This window comes from Aythya fuligula, chromosome 1 (genome assembly GCF_009819795.1).
Source record: "Aythya fuligula isolate bAytFul2 chromosome 1, bAytFul2.pri, whole genome shotgun sequence".
NCBI classification, from domain to species: Eukaryota; Metazoa; Chordata; class Aves; order Anseriformes; family Anatidae; genus Aythya; species Aythya fuligula.
This window is the reverse complement of record NC_045559.1, coordinates 70,735,252-70,748,049: the sequence shown is the minus strand read 5'-3', so window position 1 is coordinate 70,748,049 and position 12,798 is coordinate 70,735,252. Positions and strand designations below refer to the sequence as shown.

Here is a 12,798-nt window from a genome sequence, read left to right as displayed (position 1 = left end):
AAGTAAAGAATGGCAGTACTCCCTCTGAATTCAACAAGCAAGCCAATACTCTCCAGAGACCAACAACTGTGTAATAAAGTGCAAAGTCTGGGGAAGAATGTAACTAAGGTTACAACAAGTCTATAGCTTGTCTGTCATTGTACAGACCACACAGGAATGAGATCACAAATGCTCATGGTTTAAAAGATGAGCCTATTAACAGAAGATGTAAGGGCTCATGCTCCTCAGCTGGGGAGACTGAGGGCATCTTTTAGCTCTTTAGCTGAGTCAACAAAGTGTTATCATTGCATATGCAGATCATTTCCTCAGGTCAACTGGGGGGTGGTTCATCAACACTGACTAACGCCCTCCTTCCCCTGCATACTCCACTTGGTACAAGAGTGGAATGCAGTAAGGACACCCCTCAAATAGAAACATATAATTTTCTTTATTTAGAAAATGTCACTTAAGTACCGCGTTCAAAAAAGAGAAGCAGTTTTGAGAATTTCACCCTGCTTTCCTTTGATTATTTGCATGATCCAAATGGCTTCTCCCTCCTGTCCTACTTCCCATGCATCTGTACTTCAGATCTATATGCACAGTCAAAATGGGATAGTATTAATTTTCTCTTTCCTGTATACCTAGAAGCCACATGCATTTACACACAGTACGTTCATGAATATGGCAGGTATAATCCACTGAAAAAAAAAAAACACACAAAAGAGAATTTTCTGTTAAGTGGTTCATTGTTTTTCATCTTGCTTCACTAATTACTTACTCTGTTTTGGTTACAAGCTTTAAAGGAAAGTAATCCCATTTCAGCATGCTCACCTCAGAGAACTGAAACATGGTCAGATGGAATCAGAAAGGAAATCAGTTTCCTGTGAATAAAGTACATAGATATGCCTCCAGACTAGATTTTTAGGTCCTTGCCTACTGCTCATTGACGTTTTTACCACCAGCACCATCAGATAGCTGAGCAAGACAAATATAAATAGAATTTATAGAAAACAGTGAGATGCTGTTTTTTATATAAGTAAGAATGTTATAAATAAGAAAATCTGTTCTCCTGCCAAGAAAAAAGTGAGAAAAACGAGAAAAAAAAACAAACACACCAACACTACATTTTGGTGACCTATTCAACATACCCCACAAATACATGCAACGTTCCTGCAAAAATCATTCATGCATCATCACCAACTCAAAGCAATGAACTAGATGAACATCACTTGCGTTTACCAAGAAGCCAATCTGTTTGACATTCATTGTGGAATAGTAAACGTTTGTTACATGTTGTAGCAGGGAAACCTGACTGATAGAATGTGAGGTCATGAGAAGTGTTGGAACATGCTGTTGGTATGTTACATCACTCTATTCAACAGCTTTATTTGGGGACTCCCTTATCCACCCATTCTATTTCAAAATATTTTTTCATTGTAGGTTCAATGCATATAGTTCTGTGAAATTTACAATAAAAGCTTACCTAATCCACTGCAAACAAATGGTACAATACATAGTATTTTCATTTTCCTATTGCCTGGGACTCTAGACAGCCAGGGAAAATTTCAATATGTTGTTAAGAGATTATGCTCCCATATGATCAAGTCAAAGCCACAAAAAAATTTCAAGTACTTTTATTGCACTCCATAATTCATTACCATTTCATGTTAAAACCAATTACTCACCTACACTTGAGTCAAATTCTAAATGGGCTGAACAGGACAGAGTGTGGTGGTCCACATACAAAGGCCAGAAGAGGGAAACACCTAAACATAGGAAAGAAAAAGTCATTATTACAAGTCAAAAAAATGAAAACAGATTTCACACTTTGTGAAGTCATTTTACTGTAAAACTCTCCCAAACACATAAAAACCTAGTTGAGAAGAGATCTCTAAATGTTTGTACTCATTTAAAGAGAAAGGGTCTGAAACAGAAAGTTGTTATACTTATTTTCTAAAGGAAAAAAGGAAAGGAAATTAAAAAAAAAAAAAGCAAATGTTTCTACTAGCTTTAAAAGAATAAATAAATAAATAAAAGCTGGAGCTTAAAAGCCATAAAGCCACAGAAACAATTTGACACATCTCTTTGCTAAAAAACTGATTTGTAACTAGCCTTCATAGGTGATGCATTTACATGAATTCAAGTAAATTCACTAAATCTTTCTCTGTATATAACAGAGAGTGGCCTAAGTCAGTCTGATTACAGCTGTATTTTGAATGGACAAAGGCTAACGAAACACTACATCCTGGCTAGTTAATCCCACCTCCCCACAGTAAAAACCCAACCCTGGAAACTGGTAACACTGATGTCACCAATCATTACATACAGTCATACCCTTATAAACTCTATGCAAAGCACCTGCCGTTCCTACATGAACAAATTAAATTATAACCTTCATATGAGGAAATAAGAATAAACACATTAGTGTCAATTTCCAACAGTTTCCTGGCCAGCTAAACAGGATTCAAATCATTACTATCAAGAGCTGACAACTCTGCTTAGCAATCACTGTAACATAAACCATGGTAATAAACTACTGTCAAGCATTGCCCTATTACGAAATCCAGGAGTGGCTCTGAACCACGTAGTAAATGATATCACAGTCATGAAGAGACACTGCAGCAGGGGGCAGACCGTATTATGAAAGCTAGTGAACAGATTCAAAACCATCTTCACCTCACAAGGAAAGAAGCTACAAGAACCACCTCGCTGTCTTCAGTTACCTGCTCTAAAAAGCTTGTAAACGCGAACAGTAGAACATGAGGCTAGAGTCCTCCAGATAAGTAACTAAATTCGCTTCTCAGGTTAGGCTCTGATTGCTGGGATGGACACCCTGAGTGGGGCCTTCACCACATACGTGTTCCTGAGAGGTTCCTGCCTGTCCATCCCATCACTAACACATAGGGCAGAGAGATAGAATAAAGGATCTGCCGAAGACTGCCAGGTCTGTGTTTCCCATCCTTGTTGCAGCTGGCAGATATCCTCCCAAGCTTCACAAGAGGCTTGGCAGATCTTGCTCCTTTCCCCAGCCCAGGGGCAGAATCCCACCAGAAGGCAGTGGAGAATGAAGAGCAAGCTCATCCTATCATATTTGCCATGTTCTCCATTTCCAATCCTACCCTTGGAAATGAGAACTACCCAGTGCTTAACATAGATAGGGTTCTGCCTGGAGACAAGACCCCATGATCAGAGATCATGTTGTGATAGTCCACCAAAACAAAGTAATGGAACAACAAGTATCCCCCATTTTGTTCCTTAATGCTTCACGTGTGACTTCTGGAGGCTCCCTGAAAGCTGCCAGGCAGTGTTCAAGTTCACTAGTACCTGCCATCCCTGCCTTTCCAAAATCCTTACAAGTAAACTACCATCTCACAAAACAATGTAATATACTTATCTGCAATTTATAGAATAGAGAGAAATCAGGAGTTTAAAGCAGTCACCAAACCCTCATTTCTCCATTAGGCAGAATTAATTCTGCAAAGCAGATGAGAAACAAAGCATATACTTCATTTCGACATATTTTACTGGAAGGAGGTGTCATATTTTTAGAACAGGATCCACTCATGATTGAAGACTGAGCTGCTGCAAGTCCAGCCATAAGCATTAAGCACATTTGGAAATTCCCTGGCAATGCTGTTAAAGGAACAGACATTTCCTGTAATTTTCGGAAACATTTTATATCTCCCCTCCTCCTTTTTAGCCTTGGTGGTAAGAAGGGGGAGGGAAAGAGAGGATACTATATTACAATTAAATGAAATATGAATGAGCCACCCAAGATTAAAGGGGAAACTTCAGCAATTCCTGCTTAGGATAAAGGTAGTTTGTTTTTTAATTTTATTTTTTTCTTTCTTTCTTTTAAAGTCTTTCATCATTAAGAGGCCAGGATTTTTCTGCTGACTTTAGGAAAAGAAATATACATCCTTTCAATTACGGTGAATTACAAAAGGACATACGCTTGCATTTTTACTTACTTCTGGCAAATAATAAGTCCTCCAGGCCTTATTTAAATACCTTTTTTTTATTTTCCAGGATTAGCCAGAATTAGAAATTGAAGCCTTTTTTCCTTTCTTGCTTAGGGCCTTCCCAAAACTGCACCTAAACGAACCCAACCAGTCTGGTCACAAAGAGCGTTCCTCCCACAGCTGGAGTTGTGGTGCACCAAACAAGTTAGAAGCAAGGGAGAGACTTCAAGCACCACTTGTCAAGCACCACAGCATCCTTCTAAGGAACTTTATACCTCACCTTTCACAAACATTTGATCTTGTATGAAGCATCTAGCATAAAACTTATTACTCTGTTTAGCCAGTGCTGGCAAGCTTTAAAACTTGTCTGCTTTATTCTATATAGTCTTGAGTCTGAAGAGATCCAACCAAGAACTACGGTAGTTTACGAACTGTTCTCAACACGGGAGGACAGTTATCTATCCTTACAATACACATCACAAGTGCTAGTTGGCTCCTGTACATAGGATCCATCACTTAGCTGTGACAACTGGCAAATTTCACACCTGCCAGTCTCTAACAGCAATTGGATTTTAGCATTCAATTTAAAGACACATAAACTCAACACCTCAAAGGGTTAAACTACTTTATACCTCTTCAGCCTGTTGAAATCCCCATGCATCCTTACTCTTTGTAGAACAAGAGTTGTTTACAGCAGCCGCTTTTGTGACACCAAGGCTTCCAACTAGTACACCGCCTGCACGCCCTGAATCACTGGCTGCGTTCTCTGCAGCTACGCAGACCAATGCAAATAGTGACTTTGTACTTTATGTGGTCACCTTCTTGCTAAGAAACAGACTAAAATGAGGATGAGTGCTCTGAAGAGTAGTGCTAAATAACCATCAAACCCAGCAGTCCTAATAGTTCATGCTATTTCTTTAAAAGGTCTTCCTGAAAGAGAAGACAAGATAGGACCTTGGAGCCTTCAGATAATGGATAGCCTTTGAGTTAGCCTTTTGTCTAGTGAGAGCCATGAAGGGGAAGACATTCCAACAGAGTTGATCAAGTTATGTGGGCCTGTAAATAAAGGAGCCAAAAATAAAAAATAAAATAAAATAAAATAAAATAAAATAAAATAAAATAAAATAAAATAAAATAAAATAAAATAAAATAAAATAAAATAAAATAAAATAAAATAAAATAAAATAAAATAAAATAAAATAAAATATGCAACCCTAACCTGCTTTGTGGTCACTGTATGATGAAAACAGAAGATGGATCCAAAGGCTTCACACAAGCACTAGGATGGATTAAAGGCAGGGGATAATGATGCTATCTTAATAGGGAAACAAATCAGAATAGCTTCTAGGCAAGGCAGGGGTGAATTTCTTACAACAGACTCTTTAATGATGCTCTTCTAAAACCGAATGACTAAATATCACAGTGAGTCAATCTCCTTTAAGAACAGATCTGTAAACTACTTTTACGGTAAGCTGTGGGTTAAAATGCAATAGTCTTTCAGCCGTTTGAGGAAATGACACCAGTTCTCCCGGAAGGCAACATGAACATTCAACCCGTTCACATCAGGGCATGAGAAAGTTTGGAAGGAATTTATTTATTTATTTATTTATTTATTTTTAAACTGTCAACATTAATACTTTGTCTCTTCCTGCTTGTGCCTGAAAATACAGTGCTGTACCACACTGCTCACATGTCCTCTCAGCTGTAAAGAGAGGCATCTAGAAGTTTACAAAGCCCACCTAGCAAATGTTAATGACATCTTTTTTCGAAGTCATGCCAAAGAACCTCTGCAAGCTCAAAGCTAAATGACTATTTTACACAGTGTGTGCTACACAGAGATAAAAACACAGAGAAGCATCCTTTGGGATGTGCCACAGCAGTTACACTTTCATGGCTTTGAAGATATCAGAAGGGATGCTGGGCCCAATAAACACCTAAACATGTACGTAAGCTCAGTACTACTCAGCAAAGCAGTTAAGCTTAAGGGTTTCTCCACGAATGACACTGACATGGCAAGGAAACAGAATGGCTGGCCGAAAACAGCCCACAAACATGGACCAGCCTGCCCACCTGGAGGTGGGGGTGGAGAAGGAAAAGAAGATGCACACGGCGTGTGGCGCCAGCTCCCAGCGATCACGGCCTAGCGGGACAAGCTGTGAGGCCTCCCCAGACACCTGGCAGTGGCAGCAGCCCTGCAAGGAGGCATCCCATGCTGAGGGGTGAGGGCTCTGACAGAGTAACCACCAACCTGCAGCTGAGGCCCAGAAAATACATAAACTCTGAGATCCAGAGGAGGCGGGACCAACCTGAGCGCCGCGGTATAATGCTCCCGAGAGTTCACATGAGTGCTGCATTTTGCGTGTTGCATCCCTGCATAATTTCTACCCACAAAGGTAATTGTTCTGGCCTGCTTATTACAACTGTTTTCAAATTTTCTCTTAATTGATGAGATGATAACAGCATGGCCTCAGCTCAGGAACAAGCACATAAGTCACAGCAGCTCACTGAGCCATGCTGCACACACTGTGCTCTGGCACCTCTTTGCCAAAGGATCCTAAGCGTTTCTTGATATTTGAGTCATGTCGTACAGCACCTGCAGTGGTGCCAAAGCCACACTTCTCCTGTGGTAACTACATGACTGAAAAAAGAAATCATATAGAACCTTCCTTTCAGCAGAAGGAGAAAGCGGAGGGTGACTTACATTCCCCAGCTCTGCCTCTTACATCATTAAAAACACTGCCATTTCAATAGAGGAAGAAGAGTGACACAACCACAAAGCATAGTAATCCCCCTTAGGAATATCTGACAAAATGTGATCACCATTATATTCAGGTTGCAAGAATTAAAAGGGAACAGGGATTTTAAATTTTTGAAAAACAGAAACTTTCAGTACCAAACAGTGGGAGTAAATTCCACTGTTATCATCTGATACAGGTCTTTGTGAAAGACTAGTGTCAGAAAGAAATGTTTTGTAGCAACCTTGCTTGGATTCTGAAAGGATTTTGAAAAGCAGAGAAACAAAAACTAGTCACTTAAGTTACTAATCTACATGTATTATACTGCTTGAAGTAGGCTTACATCTATGTACAGTTTTGTAAAAACCTACAAACAAGATTTTATATTTCTTCACAATTTCTAGAGGTGCTCTGTTTTTACACAGTCCTTTCAATAATAACCAGAAAGGAACTGACTTTTGCCAAAGTAATCCCAAGCTAGGAGGGCTCAATATACTTCTGCAATAACTGAAGTAATATATCAACAAGATGGATAAATTTCAGTGCATGTGGAGCCTAATGAACACTGGGAAGAAATGTCACATCCCTTTATTTTTTAATGATCATGGCTTCATCAATAAAAAATATTGCTCAGTTTTATAACAACTTACTAATTATAAATATATTCCCATTGATACTGTTGGCAAGTGGTCTGACAACTTTCAGACAGACTTCCAGTTACACAAAGAAACTTGCATGTATGTGAGCAGCCCATATGCGTAAGTTAGGGTTTGGTATGCAATCCTAATTTTTTACCTCCAGGAAACTGATCCTGAAGGATAAAGGTGTACGATGGGTGGTCCTTAATCACTTCCTTTATTTAAAGGTTTAGGTCAGGGTGGAAAAACAGCCAAGGAAGGAAGTCTGCAGCACCCCTCAAATACACACACCTTCCTGAACAACTCCTTCAACATTTCAGAGGGTTAACTTGTAGTTTAATTAAGTAGGAAGAGGTCGGGATAGAAATAAACAGCCCGAACAAGCAACATACTGTGCTATTAAGCTTTTAGAAGTGACTTAAAAATTAGGTCAGTCTAATTTGTGGCTGATACTTTGTTCTTTCACTACTATGAACTCACAATGATGTCAGTCTCATGTTCAAACATGCCACATTTAGCAGTATACAGGCTTCCTGAGAGACTCTTTCAGCCTTCCTTTGTGCAAAAGGCTTCTGCCAGATTCTGAGCTCATACTTCACTGACTCAGGCATGCCACTCCAGTTTCAAGGGAGTAACACTGGCTTCCCGTCAAATACTGCACAGTTTTGTTTTGCGTGGGGGGTTGTTTTTCTTAAAAAAAATGTATATATTAAAAAAAATTACTGAAGCTTAAGAACATGTATGCATATCCAGGCTACCATTCTAGACCTCACCTTTATTAGGTGAGGTGAACATCCAAAACAGAACTGCTTGTTAAAAGGTCTGGAAAACAGGTGCTTTGAACTAATTCAACCTATCTTTCTCCATCCTTACTCGACCTAAAGAAGCTTTAAATGTCCCTGTATTCTACCTAAATTTGATTAACTCTTGAGGATGCAAGGCATCCCACTGAATTAGGGCTTACTACAGAAATGCTTCCTATGAAACCATCCTCAAAAAAACAAGCACACTCACACAGAGAATCTAATCTGTCTGTACAACTTTGAATGTTAGAAGAATTTTTATTTTCATTATTATTTCTGACACAAAACTTGCCACAGAGTTTTTAAGCATGTTAACAAAGAAGATAGCTTACAAGGCACAGGAATATTTTAAGTTTATCCAGCTACAAAACTTCAAATAAGCCTAGGACCCAGCATTAACCTTTTGCAAACATCTTTAACTAAACCCAAGTCAAGCAGCTGTTCAAACCAGCATTGCTACTTATTTTGATTGAATGGCAAAATTAACCTGAAAAAGATAAAGGAGACGTTTTAAAAGCAGCTGTTAGCCCCTTCCATCCCTCTCCTCTGGATGGGAGGGTGCCACAGCAGGCAGCACAGCCAAGGGGAGACACATGGTGGGTGGACAGACCTGCAGCTGCTGGAGAAGAATTCTCACCTGGGAGGTCCAATGGGGCAGGGTTAGGGTTAGGGTTACCACTCTGAGGTGCCACTCTACCTCACCCCACCATCCTCTCCGAAGGGCTTGATCAGACTCTTGTGTAGTTCCTTTCTAACTAGAAGGCACAAAAAATCCTTAGGTGGAAGTAGGTGAAAGCCACTGAAAATACCACTGTAGGTTAAAAATAAAAATAAAAATAAATGATGTCCATTTGAAAATCATCACCTGCAAGCTCATTATCAGCTCATTATAATTCCCACAGTTTCACTCATTTTATAGCCATCAGTAATTATCTATGCTTTACATACATCCTAACTGCAGCTAATCTACTTGTTTCCCACTACAGCAGCCAATCACAGGAACTATCCCTTGCAAACACTCAGCCGAAGCAAAAGTAAGAGTTGAATTTCTCTTGGGGCTACACCATCAGAGACATAGTATTAGCCCAGACTCTCCCACTCTTCTTCATGATGCTGCGTTTCCCAACATAGAGATTTAAAACCAAACAAACATCCAAACAAACTAAAATTAAATAAATTATAATGTCAGGATGTTCAAACCTATACTACACAGGTTTTCATGGAACAATGCTGTCATAAGAACTCCTTTAACATGTTTAGGAAATTATCCTACTCAATCAGGAAAAGGCGCATTATCTTATGGTCATTGCCAGCATCACATTAAATTCCAGTTATTCTATGAAAGAAAACGCCTGGACTTGGTTCACATGCTGCATCCAGCTGATCCCTGCTATTGCTGTTGTATCTGCAACTGCCCAAGGATACAGGAAAGGCAGGTCTCACAAGGAGAGAGAACATCTTTTCTGAGACCAGTTAATATGGAGAGAGAGGAGAGGGAGGGAACAAACTCCAGAATGCACAAGTCCTTCCTCTCACACACACAGACGCGAAACTGAACCAAGTTGTGACACAGGAACAGAAGCCTAGACTGCCAAAACATCTCCTCATCCAGCCTGTCCCTCTTCCCAAACAGGAAAACAAGAAGTCCAAAGCACATCCCGAAGTATGTCATAAATTACCCAATGAATCACATTCCTTATGGAAACATTCTGGCTGAAGCAACATCACTGAAAATATGCGATAAAAGACAAAAAGAAACTGAAAAGATCGTCAAAGAAAGAACACTACCACCCTGACTCTGAATCCATGGAATTAACACCAAAACAAGAAAATCACGGAGTCATCAAAAAATTACCAGATACATAGAAAGCATTTCGCACATCTTGACTCTTACTAATCCTTTGCTATTTGATAAATTACCTGCCCCTCTACTATACAGGGTCTAACCATATTATCTCAGTCCCCCTCCTAAACAAACTTTTCTCTGAGTTAATCCAATAGTTTATCATTAACAAAACTTGACCTGGATTTACCTTTACATTCACAGTTCTAATTTCAAACTTCAAGCAGGGCAAAGTTTTAGGAATGCAAACCCATCTTCCCCAAACCAATCCATTTAAACAACAACAAAATTCACTCTCCGTACAAAACGCTTACAGCCCCTGTCCGAAAAAAAGTTTGCATTTTGGAAACAAAACAAAACCAGCACACACACCTCAACACAGAGACGCTCACATGAAAGAAGATGGTTTCCTTAAAAATGGGTTTTCAAGGTTACCTAAAAAGCTCTGACCATTTCAACCTACAAATAAAACCAAATTTCTTTTCCTTCACTTCTAAGATTTGATGTAAAGATACCTGTGACAACGATGATAGGTGAGATTAGACACAATTGCTCTTGTATAGTTATGACAGCAATAGGTAGAGTTCATGTGTTTGTTGCCTGCTTTTGTTTGTTTTTTCATTCTATTTGGACTGTGAATAAACATTAGCTAGATAGCTTGCCACCTACAATGGTATTAATTCCTACTAATGAATGCCAAAATTGTTTCAGATATGCAGACTTAGGTGAGAAATCTCTTCCAGGAAAAAAAAAAATCACCTCCATTTTAAATCACTGATATTATTATAGCACAGGTCAAAATGTGCAGGAAAAGAGTTTAAAACAACCACAAAGCCAGAGGTCACTGCTTGCTTTCTTTCTCAGGAAAGAAAGGAAGGAGAAGCACTCCTCCCGTCCCCCCTTCAAGCTTCTTCCTCTGCAGCCACCACACAAGGCTCAAGCTAGATGGTTAGGCACACACTTCTGAAATCAAATCATCCATGCAACAGGCAAAAGAGAAACAAACAAACAAACAAAAATCCTCTGACAGATCTGAAAGAAAATGCATCTGGTCTTCCTGTAGCTACAATGCTTAACCAGGACTAAAACATTCTTCTTAATCATGTTCTCACCACCAGCTTTCAAGCATAGTTTTGCCCAGTTTTCTGGCACTTCATTGAAAGCATAACTACATATATCTTCTTGAGAACAGCCTTCAGGTTTTGCAAGGAGCCTAGTCATCAATGATATGCCTTTTGGTATGCTTATGGCCATATGCCTGAATTTTGGTCAAAAAGCCAAAAGATGCAGGTATTATTGTTTTTAAACGTGTTTGGCAGCTAAATTCTCCCGATATTCTACATGCATTGGGCAAGATGCTTCAGTGCAAGGACATATAATCTGTCATGCATAGAAGAGATGTCTAAATCCAAGACTCCTGAGCTAGCTCTGAACAAAACCAGCAACTTAGTGTTCAAGCTAGCCTTCATAGAAAGGAGAGTCTATTTGCACAGGCTTACCCCATGACACAGCTACAGAGCTTTCCAAACCTGAGCCAACCACTGTCTCCACAGCACTCCCCAGTGTAGGGCAGATGGACTAGGCAGAGCATCTCAAGCTGCACTGCCATATCAAGAACGATTTGTTCTGCAATTGCTGCTGTATGCAATCTCAGTACCAAACACCAATGAAAGCAGATGATCTCTTAAGCTTGTGATATTCTTTCTGCTCAAACATGCAGAATAGGAATAAGGAATGGAGAATAATCTTACCACCAGCACACAGAAGTTGCTGCAGACAGCAGGGGTGGTCTGTATTCAGAGTTGAGTGAGAATATGCTAGAATATGCTAGACTGAAAGAGAAGAGAAGGACACTATTTCCCCCAAAAGACGAACCTGACTACTAGATGTTAAACCACAAAACTTACAGTTGTCCCCAAGAGTTGATGTAACTTTGGCTTTAACCATGCCAAGCTCACTACTTGCATGGGAAAGGAGGACCTGTCCCCATAGAGGATTACTGCTCTACTGGTACAAATTATGTAAAACCTCAGATTAAGAACTCCTTCCAGAGAGTTTGCAGAGTTGAGTGCCCTGGAATTAGAAAGTGACAGCATGAAGACTGCTTGTGCAAGCCCTGCATGCACCTTCCTCATTTCTATACAGCACAGCAGGGACACAGGTTACATCACTGCGTTCCTTGGGGCGGTACTCACTCCATCAGGGAGTAATTATTTAACCAAGATCCCATCTGCTCCACATTCCCATTAAAGAAAATCTTATGCAAAAAGGTAAGAGCTAGGCTATGAGTCCTTGGCCCAAATATCCTCTTACCAGTGCTGCGCTGCATGCCATGTCATCACTATTTGTACTTCAGAAGGCTGCAGCTGACAGACTGTGCCAAATCCAAGGAACTTTGTCATTAAAAGAAAAACGTTAAAGCTAACAGTAGGAAGTGCTCTCCATGCTTTGTTAATCTTGTCAAACTATACTACACAGACAATTACAATTAACAAAAGTATTCTTAGGAAGCTTAGTGAGAGCTTCAAGTACACTGGATCCAGGAAAACAGAAGGGGACAAGATTTCTCTTGCTGGACTTCAGCCCCTCACAAGTGCAAAAAAGAAACTGCCCCACTCCATCCAGCAGCATAAGAGGTATAGCTATACCTAGAACTTCTGGTTGTCTTCCTGCCTACAAGTGGGCAGCGCCGTTACTACCAGCACTTGAGCTTGTAACCACAGAAAAGCACGATCCTTTTCTGCATTAGCTACTCACAGGCACATAAGGACTTTCTTCCAAAAGGAGTGAGTAGACAAAGCTCACAAGCTTCAGGAAGAACATCTGAATAAAAAACTC

General features: G+C 39.9%; 1 protein-coding gene across 2 annotated transcripts in view; it reads right to left on the bottom strand.

Annotated features, from left to right (window-relative positions):
• The window catches only part of DUSP16 (dual specificity phosphatase 16), a 67,342-nt gene that overhangs the window by 37,895 nt on the left and 16,649 nt on the right, over window positions 1-12,798 (bottom strand). For both annotated transcript variants that reach the window (XM_032184349.1, XM_032184358.1), the window contains one exon: window positions 1,665-1,745. The gene's annotated coding sequence lies outside the window, so the exon portion shown is untranslated. The remainder of the gene's footprint in view (window positions 1-1,664; window positions 1,746-12,798) is intronic.